Source organism: Agrilus planipennis, unplaced genomic scaffold, assembly GCF_000699045.2.
Source record: "Agrilus planipennis isolate EAB-ADULT unplaced genomic scaffold, Apla_2.0 scaffold27, whole genome shotgun sequence".
Taxonomy (NCBI): domain Eukaryota; kingdom Metazoa; phylum Arthropoda; class Insecta; order Coleoptera; family Buprestidae; genus Agrilus; species Agrilus planipennis.
In genome coordinates, this window is record NW_020439094.1 from 1,193,004 (window position 1) to 1,204,820 (window position 11,817).

General features: G+C 32.2%; 1 protein-coding gene across 1 annotated transcript in view; it reads left to right on the forward strand.

Moving 5' to 3' along the window:
• Positions 1–7,860: 7,860 nt before the first annotated feature.
• The window catches only part of LOC108735188 (facilitated trehalose transporter Tret1), a 68,486-nt gene continuing 64,529 nt past the window's right edge, over positions 7,861–11,817 (forward strand). Inside the window, exon 1 of the mRNA XM_018467022.2 lies at positions 7,861–8,075. The gene's annotated coding sequence lies outside the window, so the exon portion shown is untranslated. The remainder of the gene's footprint in view (positions 8,076–11,817) is intronic.

Below are 11,817 nucleotides of genomic sequence, written 5' to 3' on the forward strand. Positions count from 1 at the left end.
TGCTTGTCATTAATTAGGTACAGAATACATTTATTTTATTGTTTAAAAAATTTATTGACCCACTTAAGATCTTTTTTTTTTTAATTCAACATAAACCTAAAATTGTCAGAAACTGGGCCAGTGTCAATAACTGGGTCTTTTACCTTACTTGTTTTCGGCTGTAGCCTTGTAAGGACTCGTATTAGGCAATATATTGCTAGGTGCTAATTATTATTAGTGCAGAATAACTAAAATTAATTAGCGGTGCTATTCGTTGAAAATGGTGAACGTATTAGACGTTTAATTTCCTTTTGGATTTTATATTTCACATACTTCTACTTTACAACAAATTTGCAACTTAGACTATGTACATACATTGAACTTAATGTCTGAGACCTTTTCTTACCGCTAAGAGTTAGAGTTGGAACCAAAAAATATTTATATTGAAGCTGACAATCAGAAAAAATAAATAAAAGGAAGCTACTGAGCATTTCCGATCATCTCGGTCTGGTTTTGAAAATTTACATGCAATTATTGCCGCTTGAAGTCTGTCACACCCAGTGTTGCCAAACTTTTTTTTGCGAAGTCGGGATTTTGGAACTTCTTGAGTAAAAAAAGCAGGATTCTTCTCGAAAGAGCGACATAGTAAAAAAACGTACCTATATAATCAGAAGTTTTTAAATATTTATCTTTCTATTTAAGTTCAAATTGCGTTTACGTAACAATAGATAGCAAAAATAGTCAAAGATGTATTTTAATAGAATAATAAAAACAGAAATCAAAATCAAAAAAGTTTTATTCATTAGAAAAATATGGCGTTTCAAACAATAGCCTGAGGGGTGAGTGTTACCGATTGCAACTTATATAAGAGAATAATTATTTATTAGAATTACTTATGATATTTTTGTGAATATTTAACTTCTTTTAAAGTTTCCTTTTTCTTTAATAAAGATGAAGAACTCTTCACAGGATAGCTGTAGATTAAACTGGATAAGCTATTCGGCTGCACGCATGGTCGAGTTATTCCGGAAAAGCGGAACAGAGCTTGTTCCGCGCGGGACATTTAATGTTGATTTAAAAATCGGGACGTCTCGCCAAATCGGGAAACGCTAAAGGGTTAACTTGGGAAGCTAAAACTTGCACAGTGGCGAACTAACTACCTAAATATGTATGTATGTTTTATATAAATATGCAAGATTGGACAAAAAATATTGTTCAATATATATGATTTACCATAAATTTTTTTCTATTCCAACATTAAGGTAATTTAAATGACCTTGTTGCATTGCTACCGTCACGCCGCGGAACTCGTAATTGGATTATAGTTGATTGGTAATTCTTTGAATTTTTTAGATTGGATTGTTAACTATCGTTTGTTATTTTTAAATATCATTTGTAAAGAAATTCTTAGAAACAGTACTGAAGAATTTATGGTAAATTGAATAAAAAAAATGAAAACTAAATCGGAAACTTTTTTTAAACAACCGTTTAACCGACGATAAGTTATTGGTATTTGTAATAAAGAATAACAAAAAAATAGGTGGATAAGAACTCCTGTAGTTCATGAAAATGAATTAAAGATCAAACACTAACACTACACTTTTTGTGCGTGCAGAATCAGCTTCTATAGGTACATATACCTAGCCCGATATTACTAAACTTATTTAACATTTAAAGTGTTACATTCAGAAGACAATATGATATTAATAGAATGTATAAAAGTTAAGGATAATATGTCGTATATTCAAACTGAACATAAGTGAATCACAACGGAAAGATGGAAATTGGAAAAAGATAGGAAATACAAGAAAATATGTAAAGAAAGGGAAGGAAAACCAAATTATTTGAAAGACGAAAGAGCAAAGACTAAAAACAAATTAGTTCTAACTCCAAAATTTAGATAAGGAAGTAAGAATAAGACGGCAAGATACTGGGAATAACAGGAAATGGTCCAAAAAATGGAAAATTCAAATGGAAGGAAAGGATATTCTGAAAAGAAGAAATATTATGGAGAAAAAACAGAAGAATAAAAATGTTTAGTTTGTAATATATTTATATATATATACAGGGTGTTCCAAGTAAGCGGATTTCTTTAGTAATAGCTTTACGGTTGAATATATCAAAAACGTTTCTTACAAAAGTGGTATCATAAAATTATTTTCGATTATACAGAATGTCGCGTTTTCCCCGGCGATTCGCTTTTATTCACCTTTGTCTCCTACGAACTTTTATTCTGTGTGTTTAAGAAGGTGTTGACTGTTGAGTAACGTTTCGTTTTATACAATGTTAATTTCTGAACTGCCTAGTACCTAGTCTATGGCTTTGAGTAAAGATGAAAAGATAGATACATGGTTGTATGATTTTTGTCCTTGGGGAATGCGGGCGGAATCCTCACTTCGCATCTTGAGTGTATACTCAGTGATATCTATTGGGTTGTTCGGAAAGTCATTTCGTTTTCTCCCGACAGAGGATTTAATTGTATTCTTTTGCACCCAACTTCACATTTAAGCCGTATAATTTTTATATACTTTGAGAGCTCATATAGCAAGGCTTGTGTGTGAAAAATTCCAATTAATTCTACGCAGCAGTTTTTGGTTGGTGCCCTTTTAAATATGGAGAGCGATAAGCAGCATTTTCGACATATCTTACTGTTGTACTAAAGAAAGGGTAAAAATGCCGATAAAGCCAGAAAGAAATTGACTGATGTGTATGGAGAAGGTGTGTTGACAGTACTCCAGTGCCAGAACTGGTTCGCTAAATTTCGATCCGGCAATTTTGATGTCGAAGATGCACCACGTTCGGGAAGGCCGGTTGAAGCTGATAAAGACGCGATAAAGGCATCGGATTATTATTTGTTCCGATCACTCCAAAATTTTTTAGACGGTAAAACCTTCACCTCAAATGAGGAGGTCAAAAACCTCCTCGATCAGTTTTCTGCCAGCAAAGACCAAAAATTTTATGAGCGTGGAATTATGCTACTACAAGAAAGATGGCAAAAGGTGTTGGACCAGAACGGTCAATATATAATTTAATAAAGTATTTGTTTATTATACGAAAACCGTCTTTCATTCAAAAAAAAAAACGAAATGACTACAACCCTATAAATAGACGTAGTCCTCGAGTAGATGGTTTTCGCAGGGTGCTACAGTGGTTTATTACTAGCGGAACAGAACACCATAGATCCTAAAAAGTGCCCTAAGACTGTCTGAAAGGAAGGAAATAAATATATGTCTCTTTAACTTCACTCAAAGCCATAGTTAGGTAGTTCAGAAATTAATAACATTTAAAACGAAACGTTACTGAACACCTTCTTATGAACAGGGAATTGACGTTCGTAGGAAACAAAGCTGGATAAAAGCGAATCGCCTACCAAGGCATACTTAATATTCTGATACAAATTGGTATTATAAAAACGTTTAATTTTCTCGAAAAGTGTTAACCGTAGATAGTAACATCCTTACATTGGACGAAAGGAAATAAAATTTTGCACATGATAAACTGACAAAAAAATGGCATATCAATTTACTTTGGAAGTGGTAGATTTCAATGAATTTGAAAAGAACATATTTACGTTAATAGTGGAAATAGTAGAGCACACTTCAATGTGCTTTAGTCTCGGAGATATTCAAAATGGCGCAGAGCACTGTAACATCCTATTTATTGATTTATTGCTAATTTTATGGAAATTGGTGCATTTTAGACAGCAATTGAAGGAATCCGCTTGTTTAGAACACCCTATATGTAGGTATAAAATGGCTAAATGTATATATAAAAAATGACGTTTTTAATAAAGCTATCTATCTATCTACCATCTACCAAACACCATCAGGAAGCTCTACCGAAGGACGAAACGTTGGTTGATTGATAATAAAGACTGATTTTTACTGGAATCGAGTTCTCATAAATTATTTCATTTAAAATTATTAATATTTTGAAATTTTTTTCTTTAATTCATACTCACACATCCGTATCTCCTTTTTTGTTATTAATCTATTAAACAAATGCAACTGTATCGTTTAATGGTATGCTCTTACGTAGTTTTTTTTTGTTACAACTATAAAATTCAGGAAAAATTCGCTTGCTACACTTATTTGATACGCTTAATTGATAATTTACTGTATTGCGTCAGAACTTACACTTTGAGAGAAAAACGTGAAGAATACCGTTAACATTGTTCGATGATGATATTTAGCTACCGCTGTAATAAAGCCATTGCGGTTCAGCGGTCTGTTATTTCGTTGCTCGTTGTGTTGATCGTTTCGCAGAACCCAATTTAAATGATTACACAACGTTGCAACCGATTAAAAAGGCCTACCATTGCATTTCGGAAACTCTCATGAAGCATGCAACGAGAATTTTGTTCATAAGTCTGGCATGTTGAAGGAACATTGACGATTTTATGTCTCACGTATTAAGTATAGGAACTACGTGTGGTTCGTCTCGTTTTGCTTCATGGTAGTCTCTTTTAGAAGAAGATGGGATGCAGAATTACCATTTCAAAGAAATTAATCTCATTTTTTTATACAGTGCGAATGGAACAATGCAAAAAAAATATGAAAATAAAGTAGTAAGTGTATTAATTACTTACTTACACGATGTATTTTACAAAATTACAGGGAAAATATCCCTAGTTTCAGGCACCTAAAGGGTAAACAAAAAATAAGATTCATACCAATTTAAAAAAAAATCGGTTGTCTCTAAACTCGGTTTACTGACGATAGTTGAACGTGACAACGTCATAAGAAAATACTGATGGAATGGTTTTATTTTTCAAAAGAAAATTTTATTTGTTTGATAGATATTTTGTATGGATATAGAGAAGGAGGTAAATGGAAATCACAATTGAATTGATCAAGTTACATTTATTTGTACGTATAAATACAATTATGTCAATTTTTATTTATTTTTTTTTCCAATGTAAATACAAGTATGAATGTGCTTTGAGCAATTGTTTTACAACTTTTATTTACAACTTTTAAACATCATTAAAATTTTTGTAACTCTAGCTTCAATTCGACAATATATCACTGAACATATATTTAATATCGAAAGAATCATTACCTTTATCGCCGCAATTATCGTTGCTATAAACAATTGACACCACATTTACTTTTCACTGCACTTCATACTTGACGAAAACATATAAATGTATTATTGTATAGCAGCTGTCCACGCGGACGCATCGCTCACTCAAGTAGGAGAGAGACAGATGTCGAACGCTGCCAAAAGCGGAGGCCGATTGTGCCTCTTTGTCGCTCGTTCCGCGCTCTCGCTTGCACTTCAAGCCTTAAATGGAACGCCTCAGAGCGAGGTAACGCCACATGAGTCATGTTTTTTCGTGCGTGCAGCCGGCTCCATCGAATTATAAGACGTTGTCACGTCAAAAAAAAAATCTTGAATCGTGCATCTAGCAGGATAGACAATCATAATAATGAGGTCTTCAGCCCGTTCCTGCTTCTAATATCTGCCTAATAGGCCTTCATGTTTGAGAAGGTATTATGCTATTAAGCCATCATCTCTAATATTTTCTATCCGCTGTATTATTAACATCTTCCTACAATAACATACGAATCTTAAACACTAACATTTTGTTCGGATTAGAAAAAGATTATTAAAAGTATATATATATGTTTGGAGAAAGGCTCTCTATGGGTGTGAAACGCAGATGCAGGACGCTACGAAAAAGAGAAAGTGTTATACGTCACTTGGTAACAAACATAGAAAAAAACACATCCTCCAATCCCCTTCCTTGATATACCCTAGAATATTGCTTTTTGTGTGTAAATTGCTAAATATTTCAAACCAAAATAAAAACAAAATGGCGGGCCTTAGACGTCATATAGTGCGCTCAACAAAATAAAAAGACAATACGCATATCATCAATTATGTACTCAAACAGCGTAGTGAACGTTACCTATATGTAGTAGGTATATTGCTACATTTTGTGGAACTCAAAAATGCTCAGCAAAGTCCTTAAGGATATCGATTTGTCGAATTGAATCCACTCTCTACCTAGGTCTACATTGTAGGCATGCAGCCAAATAATATGAGATTCAATGATATCGAAATCGCGATATGCGCCTGACGACGGATTGATATAAAGCTTTTGAGGATTATTTCGTTTTGTTCAGAGGATTTTGAGAGTTCGGTTAATTTAGACGAATAGACGTGGTTAAAAAAAATTTATTTTCTACGTGTTCATCAAATTATGCATTTTCATTCGTGTAATACAAAAACAAAGAAATGTTTAACTGAGCATAGGTTTTTAGTAGACATTTTGCTATTCCTGTGTTTGAAATACGCTGTATACATATACAGTCAAAACCGTTTACAACGACATCTTTTAGAACAACATACCGGTTATATTGACAAAAATCCCAGCTGAATTTTATTAGACCGCTCTTTAAAAAACATTGCTTTTTACGACATACCTCTTTAAGCGACTACATTTAACTGATATTTTCGGAGAATTCTCAGAATATCTACTAGTGAAGCAGAGGAGTTTATTGATGTTGATAACTCTATTGCAATTTGTGCACCAGCGACGGAAGATGATATTGTACAAGAAGTTCAAGTAGAAAATGACGAATAGGAAGGGACTGAAGAACAATTTACGGTGCCAACTTCGAATGATGGCCTCAATGCTCGCAGTGTCTTTAGAAAAATTGTTTTTTTTAATGAACAGTTTCACATGCAGTGAAATTATGACGATACCTTAATTAAAATTCAACATGAACCACAAAGTCCGTAGGTACGCACGACAGAAGTGTTCCAAACAGACTAAAATTACAGATTTTATTAATATAGAAGAATGATAATTACAGTGGATTTCGTTTATTACGATCTCGGTTATAGCGACCATTGTGCTACAGCGACGTCATATGTAAGTCCCTTGGATTTAAAGCATACTTTGGTATAAAATTCATGTGGCTATAGCGACTTCGGATGTAACGCCGAGTTCGGGTGTAGCGACTGTTTTTAATGAATCATTTGTAACAAATCCCTAGCAATCCCATGCAGATATAGCGACCGGAGTCGCTAAAGACACAAAGAGCTTTCTTATCTTTTGTTTACATTTACACAAATAGTCAACAAGTGTGGTGACATTTACCGTTGTTTCTGATTAGCAACTGTGTTTAGTAAACTTTTGAATAAGTGTTACTTCCAGATGTAAATTTAATGTTAAAAAAAGCGAAAATTGTTTCAAAATTGAAAAACAGTGTGTAGTCTGTATCTCCTTTAACTTTGCCTGTAACGACTGCTGGATGTAACGACGAAATTACAGCGGTCCCTTCGTTGTCGTTATACCCGAAATCCACTGTATATNAAATCAGGTTGTTCCGTAAATATGGCTTGGCATTTTTCTGTGCAATATTATTGATGTAAAAATACTCTGAATTTCGAATAATCGCTTACAAAATTACGATGTTTACTTAAGGCCTTAAATAAAGTATTTTTGCGTACTTTATATGTCTTGTAAAGTATAACGTACGCACAGTCGAAATAGAATACAATACTTTATAATAAAGTACTTTATAATAAAGACTAATCTCTTCGATGTCGTTATAACAGATTTTGACTGTAGATATATCTCAAAACCTAAAGGAGCCCGAAACAATGTAATTTTTTTATAAATAAGAATAAAGTCCATTATTGACTCTGTTTAATTGTTACACTTAAAGCTATCGAATATCTACTTTCATTAAAAGCCACCTAATACTTAAATGCTACGGTCAGTGCTGCCTTCAGAATATGTCACGACTAAAAATGCGAACTTTCTTATAACAATACAAGTATATTGTGTATATCAACAGCGCACGTATACCAAACCACCTGCCTCCATGTACATATACATTTAATAAAACGTTACAATATCTTGTTATCGTTTCCGCGACTATTCGTTCAAGTTCAGTGATAGAGGAAACTGTGGTCGACCGGTCAGAGATTGTATTGCTGCAGCACCGTAAGCTTTAAAAAGTAACATAATTTTCTATTGACGAAATAGTTGCGTGTATCAAAAAAAAACTTACAATTATTAACTGTGCTTGACTTCGTGTATGGTGGTTTTTTGTTTGTCATCATTATTAAAATTTCTGGTAAGCGATTTTTCTGTATTGTAAGAATTGTATTGTTATTGACCGCATACCTTTAAGTACAAACCAAAAATAGTTACTTTCACTTATTTTTGTTTTTGAATTGTTTTGTTTTTTTTTTTTCATTTAAATATAACAAAGCAGAAAATAGAAAGCACTTTTTGTTTTTCTTCATTTACAAATTGCTGTTTTAATATGTGACTAATTGAAAATTTCGAATGGTTTGTTTTTACAACGATCAGGGTGACTTCTTTATTGAATGTCAAAGGAAATTTCCAATAGGTAGTTTTGAATTCCTACGTACATACATACATATGATATTATTGTACGTGAATATTTTAAAACAATAATATTTATTAAATTAAATAATCACGAAAGGTCAGCTTTAAAATTGTAACTAACTTCTGATTACATTACAAAACAATAACACTTCGAAGGTTTTACACCTACACAACATTTTACGTAAAATATTCTTCTGATGTCCTATTAAAGCGAAATGTGAATTTATAAGAAAATATTGAATATAGTGATGAGCAAAGTAAGACCAAGACCAAGACTGTTCCATGGTATCAGTTGTGTTTTTTGGGTCTTGTTATTGGTTTTTTTACTTCTAATCCTAGTTTTGGTTTTACTGATATAGTCTCGGTTTTGGTCTCTTGGTCTTACGTGTTAAGTCTTGGTCTTGCTCATTTAATTTGATACGTTTTTTTTATTATTCTTCTATGCACAAATTTTTCTATTTGCGGACACAATAATTAAACTTAGATGCTGAAATTTTCTATAATACATGCGAACTTTTAGAGAAAATAGTGTCGACAGTCACGAAAACAATGATAGACAACTCACCCTTCTCAAATGTATAAATTGGCTCTTTGCCCCAACGAATAAATTGACCTTTTAGCGAATAAAATTGTTCAAAGTTCTTGAAAGAAGTAAAAACTATCGAAAAAAAATTATTTTGTCTCTATATTTGAACCATGTGTTTAAACAGATAGGAACAAAGAACACTTACCTACTCCAAAGGACATTCTTATTGTAGATCCCATTATCAAACAGTGGTAAAGTTTCTTTTTTGTATAATTAGTGTTAAAATCTAATAAAACAAACTGAAAATTTCAAATACTAAAAATGTTTTGTTCCAAGAAAAAAGTGTATTAAAGTAGCTTCAAAAAGGTTAACTCATAAATCCATTGGAAATAGTAATTTTTCGTTTACTCTTGCATATTTGGTCTTCGTATTAGTCTCGATCTTGTTCGATCGGTTTTGATCTTGGTCTTACTAGTATAATGACAATTTTGGTCTTGATAGACTAAAGACTGTAAAACCTGGATGGCCAATTCGCTCATCATTAATTGAATCTTCCAGCATTGTTGCTTTTGTAGGTAATGTTCCAATTAATGTGTTTCACGAAGATCTAACGATTTTATGATTTATTAATATCTGTTAAAAACTCACACGTAAGACGTTTATTTAGATACTAGTAAAAGTAGATTCAGATTCAGTTCAGACTACATTTTCCTATTTGTCCTTTGTATCGAAATATAATAATTTATTTATTGGCTACTGAGATTATGTGTAAACTCAATACCAAGAAATGGAATTATTTTTATCTCCTCTGTCGTTTTATTTCATTAGTCACTTTAATTTTTTATTTATGGTTTATATTAATTTTAATCCTTCGTCTTTATCTCACTTACCTATTCTTTTATTATCTTATAAATATTATTACCTTTATCTTCATTCCTGTATTCATTTTTAGCTTTTGGGAATCTTTCTATTTATTGTAAGCTGTTCCTGATTACATTTCGTACTGCTTTCGGTATATTCACCTAACACTAATCCATGTCCTTTTTCTTCTTATCACTGCTATCTATTTTCATAAAATTTATTATCTGAATTATCTTCTTAGCATATTTACTTTCGTATTTTGTTAATACCATTGGTATAAATACGTATTTTTAGATTATTTTCTTTAGATAATGAAAACTTCACTTTTTTAACTATTTATTGTTTGCTATTAAATGCTGTGCTTTATTTTGTAGGTATAAAAGTTAAATCCTACGATAGAAAAACTTTGTTATTAAAAAGTTTAATTCAATAAAGTTTACAACGTTGACAGAAATACTTAACACTAGATTATTCTTATACTATGATAGGCTGCTGCTTCGAAGGTTGGATCTCTTATTTAAAACCTGCCTTCTATTTAATAATTATTACCTAGAAAGGGTGGACAACGTCTTCTAATTAACTTTGGCAGTTATCAAAACTATCTTTAATGGTTATTGATTAAAAAAGGTTGAATACTTCTAGCAATTATCCAAAGAATGCTTTTATGTTAAAAGGACAAAAAATGCAGTATCCATTAACGTCGCCGGTTGGTCCATTCTTTGGTGGTTCGAAAGGGTTGGTTATCAAACATGATTTACCTACAAGGGTACTTTTCTAATATGTAGTGGATACATAAGGGGTAAATTAAGTGCTCTATGACTTATTGAATTACTTCTATCGTAAAAATGTTATGTGAGAGAAATCGACTTCAAAAATTTCCAAACAAATACTGTTTTCATTTTTAACGAAGATAAAAAGTCAAAATGTCACTCAAGTTTCAGCTTGTAGCTTTCTTTAAAAAGTTATCTAGTCATGAAGCTGGCACAATGTAGTGGCCAAAAGGGTTCTTAGAGTTAATTTGGTGCCATGGTCAAAAATTAGGAGCTCATAATTTGTGTTTGTTGATTTTATACTAATTATTTTTTATTTTAATGTTATGCACCTCTTGAAGGTTACAATAAGGTTAGTTAGTTAGATCTACCTAAAGTAACTATAACTTAACCTTCAAGTAAAAAATCAATAAACACAAATTATGCGCCCTTCGGTCCTAATTTTTGGCCACTTTATGTCAACTTCGTGCTTAATCTAAATTAATAAATAATGATCTAAAATCTACAAATTGAAATTACAAAAGTTATATTCAGCTCCATCCGTAAGGTATTTAATTATCACATTTCCTGCGATAGATTCTCAAAGCTTTCCTACATGGCATATGCAAAAGCTAAATGGAAAACATTGTGCTGTTCTGTAGGTATTCTCACATTTTCGTCATACTTTGTTCTCAGGCAGCTTATTTATGAAGTCCAGATTTTAGGAAACCTAAAGAATTGTTTCTGGATCCGTTCCTGTAATACGGTTTAGGAAACAATAAAGTAATAAATACCCATTATTATTACAAAACAAAAATGAAATGTTAATAGGTTGATTTTATTTTGCGTTAGAAATAATAATATTTTGCCGACAGTCCGAGAACAGAAACCGGAAATCAAGTAGATATAAAAAACTAATTCATTAACAAGTCCATATACAAATGATAATTTAAATTCCGATGGCGCTTTAAGCGTTTTAGACAATAAAACTCAAAAGTGTACACGTGTCAAGGTACTGATTGTGAGTGCATTCGCAATTTTAATTATACTTGTAATTATAATAGTAGTTTTTATGTTATTCCTCTATAGTACCTACTTGCATTATGTTGGGGAAATTTGCACAATTTATAAAAATATAAATGATACATAAGACCGTGTTGGTTGTTAATCATGTCATCATCATCATAAGGTCATCAGTCCTAAGACTGGTTGGACACGTACCTCCACTCTTTCCTATCCTGAGCTGAACTTCGCATTTCCCTAAAACTAGAACAGCCCACATCCTTAACTATTTGCGAACAGTAATCTAATCTAGGTCTACCTCTACC